Genomic DNA, 6000 nt, shown 5'->3' with positions numbered 1-6000 from the left:
CAGATCAGATGAAATCTCAAGCCTGCTTCAAACAGTTTTAAGTCTGATGGGGCCACCAGCCTAAGGAAACAGCCTTGGTGTCTCATAGTTTACTGTGCGGCCCTCCACAGTGCAGCCCAGCCCCTTGGCCTTCGCTTTACTTTATCTAGCCAGAGCAGGCCGACCCCCACCTGGTGTTCCTCTCCTACTCATCAGACAAAGCTCTATCAAATATCTCCTATGGCTACACTCACCTACCTGTCCAGGAGCATTTCAGAAATTCCTTTGCACTTCCTTCTTGTTATAACCCCTTGTATCACATTCATTTATTTAAGTATCTGTCTCCTCACTGTAATGGTTAGAGATGGTGGCCTCAGCTTTGTATTTCCAGCACCCAGTAATGAGTTGAGGTACACAGATTTGGAGAGAGAAATACATCGAGTCGATCGTCTTCATTGACCAACATGAGCGCATTCCTTACTTAGCTGTGGCAGAGAACACATTGGGAGAAACTGAACTACTCTGTGACGAGGAAGAGAAGTGTACCCTGAGTGTTGCCAAAGGGGGCTGGAGAGGTAGGCATGGAGCCTTCAGGGATCTGGCACGCTCAAGGGCAAAGCCAACCCCATCAGCCTCGAAGAAGCTCAGGTCGGCCCTGCCCGAGGGACCCCTCTCTGCCTCCCGACCTGCCTCTCCCATCACCTCCTGGCATGATGGAACCCGCCCCTGGGCACCTCCTCCTTGTAAATCCACAGCAGGTCAGCATGGGTCATCCCCACCGCCATCTTTTCTGTCCTCCAGTAAACAGCAAGCGTCTTCCCTTCCTGAGCCCCCACCTCAGATCCTCTCATCTAGAAGTCATGGCCGCTGCCTGGAGTACACCGGTCACCATGGAGAAATGGGCTTCGAAGTCCAATGCATCCAGATTCAGTGCTCTCTCAGCCAAAATCTCAGTTTCCTCTTCTCTGAAGGGGGTGAGGAGCTGTGTGAAAAGTAGAGATGATATATGTAGATCCTCAAGTAGCAAGCAGTAGGTGCTCAATAAACGGTAGCCCTAGGCTTCAGTGCCCTCCTCGCTTTTCCTTTCAAGTTGGTGAATAGTCAAGCGTGGCTGTGGGTTTGTGAGCCTGGTCAGGGGGCTACGTTCACCTGTGCGTGTGGCATGCGTGGCAGGGACGTGCAAGCGAGAGTGCAGCAGGACAGGGTGCGTGCAAGAAAAAACTAAAGCTATGCATGTAAATGAATAGACCTAGAAGACATTCCAAAGATAAATACCAAAAATCAAGAGTCTTGGAGTTCTGAGTGATATTTTTCTCTTTTTGTTATATATTTATCTGTTTATTTTGTTTCAGAAATGAGCATGCCTTGAGTAACAATAAGGAAAAAGTTAAACCACATGTTGCAAAAATCTGCATGCAATATGGTTCTTAAATTCAAAGCACCATCTGGGACTTTCGTGTCAAAGAACTACGGTTTACAACTGCAGGTGGCTGTGGCCTCCATGTGGAAGGAATTAAGGTAGCTGAGCATGTCCCCGCCTTGAGAAAGTCCCTGTGCAGAGTAGGCACATGCCACTTCCAGAGAGGAGGCCTCCCTGGAGCCACCCCCTTGGGAGAGAGCCTTGTGAAACTGATGGCATTGTTGCTTAAAACGAACTGTCCATTAGGTCTGTGATATTTGGGATCTTTTGTTCTAGCAATTAGATTACATTTTTACTTCATTTGGAGAGCTTTAGATTTACAAGAAAACTGCAGGAAAAAGCAAAGTCATTTCTGTAGTTGAAATTCTTGCTTCCTTATAGCTTTCTATTTCATAAATTTGCATATTAGTTGGGTTTCTTGAAGCAAGAAATACCCTCCTCACTAAATGAAAACTGGTTCTACGACCACAGCACCACATGATTTCAGGACAAAACTCAGGCGGCTTGGCCCCCTTCTCTGGCGTCAGCGTGCTGGAATGTGCCACAGCCAGGGGGTGATGACATTCTGTGTCTATGAAAAGCACACAGAGTCATTTTAGGGCCAGTTTCTCACCAGGCCTGCTCAGAGTCAAGGCAGTAGACTAAATTAACTCTTGACAGGCTTTTGAGTTCTGTAAGTCTATCAAATTTATTGTAGAGAGGCATCCGCTTTTTAAAATTGTAGTTACTTATCCTTCCATTAAGAAGTGATTGGAGAAATATTTGGTACAAATCATTTTAACATAATAACCAGCCAAGGGTCAAAGATTCAAAATGAGAATTATGAATCATAATAAAAATAATGTCTTTAGGAGGCTAAGTGATTCTCTAGCTAAGACTATCTAAAATCTATTTACAAATGGAAATTTTACAATGTAGTTTGTTTTGAGGGTTGGTTAATTCAACTGCTTCATTACATCATCAATAAGTCGGGCTCTTTCAGTCTTTCTACTTTGCTACCTCTAACATTTTGCTTTTCCCTTCTTGCTCACAGACCCACAATTTTGAACCATCACATCCTCAAGCATAAACATCCCAAAGCCCAGTTTCTAATTCAATCACTGACGAGAAGAATAGACTTAATGCACAATGAATGATGAATCCCTGTCTGGAGCTGGAGACAGAGCTTTCTTCCTTCAAAATAATGATCTTGATATTTGAACAAAGTCAGGGCTTGGTTAGAAGAAGAAGGGATGGTGGATAGCCGACTCCAAAGATCTGTCCCAAAGACAGATATAAGATTCATACCTGATAACACTAAATGTTGGAAGACACCAGACAAATTCATTCATGGGTGTGGGAGGGAAATAATTCAAATCTGAAAGGCTATGCCAGGCCAACTATGAATCATGTTAGCTTTGGGTAGGAAAAAAATCAGAAAGTTTAACTTCCATAAAAGTTTTGAAGAACGGAAAGTATTGGAAAATGTATTTTATCAGAGCAAAATAGAAATTTGAGAAAGAGGAATACATTAGATCCAGTAAAAGTGAAATCAACCCAGGAATGCAATGAAAATAAATCTGCACTGAAAATTCTGCAGCAGGTCTAGAAAACAATGAGGCAAAATTAAACTTAAGTATCAAAGAACTGTGGCACATATGTATTCAAAATGCAAGTGGGTGCTGTCATGTAATTCTATGAATAGGAACCTCACATTTATTGATCAAATGAAAGTATATATTCTGTTAACAAAAATAAAAGTCAGAAATTCCAGGGAACATAAGTAGCTCTTCAATGTCATATCAGAAGTATGAAGCAGAATCAAAAGTGAGATAACATTAAGCAATTGATTAACAAAGAATGCATTTTGGCTGTGAGGTTTACAAAGTTTTCCTTGCAGTGGTCTGGGGTAGTGGAATAAGATTATATTCCTTTCACTATGGATCTATTCATACATTTTCTAGTTTAATCAGCAGATGATATTTGTACCATTGTAATTTTATAAGTGCTATATTTTGATGTGCTTTATAATCCAACTATTCATAAGGTGAAGGATTTGGTCTTTGGAAAAATATCAAGGTTACAAGTACTAAAGATGTAAAGGTAATATTACAGCTGATAAGAGTTGAGGAAGTTGAAGAAAAAAGTGGAAAAAATGAAAATGTACAAGTTCTGTATTTATTTGGAGAAGAAAGTTGATAAATACCATCTGAATTTTATGAATTTAGCAATAAAGATTTAGTAATGACCAAACTACAGTGGTAGCAATGAACACTCAAATGCTTAAATTAAGATCTTTGGGTTTGTTTGTTTGTTTGTTTGTTTTGGTACCGGGGATCAAACTTGGGACTTTGCACTTGTGCGGCAGGCAGCGAAACAACTGAGCTAAATCCCCAGCGCATAAATTAAGATCTTTAAATACCATTTCATCCTAAGAGCAACCAGCACATCTTGGAGAAATGGTTAATCCAGGTCTGGGGCAGCAAAGGTGTGAATGAACCTGGAGCATCTGTTCATATCAGAAAATGGAGAAGTATCAAAGACTCCTGGAGTAGGTCAGGAAGATTCAGACGTGAACTTGCAAAAGTTTCATTGATCAAAGACAGGACAATTTGAGGGCTAGAGATTTAGCCCAGTGGTTCCACCGCCTGCCTCGAAAGCGCAAGGTCCCGAGTTCAATCTCTGGTACCAAAAAACAAAACAAAAACCAGTGACAGAACAATTTGAACATCAATAAAAATTGAAATGCAATAGTTTTAAGCACTACATTGTTCATCATTGACATTATGAGTGATAGGAACTCAGTGTAAACCACTAGAAGATGCTGGAGGATCAATTCATCATTTTAAAAATTGGCAATTAAACAAGTTTCAAAGCAGTTAAAAGAGTTAAGCAATTATTTCTGCTTTACCTCTATCTTAGGATAATGAAATGCTTAAAGGAGAAATTTCTTTTCACAGAAGCATTTCAACTATTAAGGTGATAAGGAGTGAGAGACTACAATCTCCCCTAATGAAGAAACACATAGACAATGGTCTTCAAAGGCTGCTGTGACCATCCAAACAGACAGTCAGACACAATGTACCTCCAGGTGGAAGTTAACGGAACTGTAGATGCAAAATTCTTACTAGAAAATAAAAATCTCAATTTGAACAAGACTCTAGATCTAATTACCAACTTAGAGCAAATTATGGAAGAAAAGAACATGTTAAATGACATCATTGGGATGCAATGATCAAAATCCAGACAATGGAAACTCTCCAGGTCAAACAGCCTAGTTTTGTCAACAAGTTACATTGCGATGGGAAAAGGGAAAAAAAACAAAGAAGCTATAGATTTAAAAAGATTAAGAAGACATGTCACTCAATTGTAGTATTAGGACTTTTTTTAGATCCTGATTTAAGCAAACTTAAAAATAAAAGCAAATAAAAATTCAACAGTAACTAGTTACTAGGAAATTATTGTAATTTTTAGGTGTGTAATGGCATTGAGGTTATGGTGTTTGGTCTTTTTGAGTCTTTATTTTTAAAAAATACATACATTAATAAAATGGTATAATATCATATTTATTTCAAAATAATCAGTGGAGGAGACTGTGTGAAGATATTAATGAAAAGAGATTGGCCATGGATTCATAATAGAAGGTGAGGGTTGGGGATTTAGCTCAGTGACACTGTGCCTGCCTTACAAGTGCAAGTTCCCAAGTTTGATCCCCGGTACTGAAAAAAATCACACACACACAAAATACTTCCTATTCTTAAAAAAATAAAAGGTGCATAATAGAAAGTGGGTGGTACACATATAGACTCTATTTTTGTATTTGCTTGAAATTGTCCCTATTAAAATATTTAGAAGATAAAAGTTTAAGTATGGTATTTAAAGCTAATTATTAACCATCAGAAAACACAAAAATATAAGTATCAGGAGAGGGAAGCAGAGGGCTGCTGAGAGCTGGCAGAAGTGCACTAGACTGTCATTCTCCTTCTTCACTGGGAAGAGGTCTGAGCCAGGGCTACAACTGGAGAAGCAAGGCCCAGAGCCACAAGCAGATGGTCTAGAAGTTTGCAGATAACCATTAAAACACTTTAAAATCTTGCTTTAATGAAAAAGAGAGAAGAGAATGGAAGATTTCCTTTCTTGTTTTATATTATCTTGTACTGTCTGATTTTTTAACTTATTTATATATTTCTTCTTTATGATGTTAAGATACGTATAACACAAAACTTACATAAAAACATTTAAAATGTGCAAATTGGTGTCATTAAGGACATTTGCAACACTGTGCAACCATTTCCACTACCCATTTACAGAGCTTTTTCATCATCCCAAACAGAAACTCATTAAACAATAACTCCTTCTCCCCTCTCCTCCGTTCCCAGTAACCTCTATTCTGCTTTCTGTCTCTGAATTTACCTATTCTAGGTGCTTCATATAAGTGAAATGGTATGATATTTGTCCTTTCACATCTGGATTAGTTTTAGCATAATGATTTCTTGGTTTATTTATGTCAAGGCATGTGTCAGAACTTCAATCTTTTTCTAGCTGTGGTGAAATTTTCATAACAAAACTTATCATTTTACCATTTTAGGACAATTCACCAGCCTTAGCTGTGCACACATTTT

The sequence above is a fragment of the Heterocephalus glaber genome, unplaced genomic scaffold (genome assembly GCF_053883595.1).
Source record: "Heterocephalus glaber isolate CG9 unplaced genomic scaffold, H.glaber_assembly_v1.0 deba00000738, whole genome shotgun sequence".
NCBI classification, from domain to species: Eukaryota; Metazoa; Chordata; class Mammalia; order Rodentia; family Bathyergidae; genus Heterocephalus; species Heterocephalus glaber.
Note: the sequence above shows the minus strand (reverse complement) of the source record.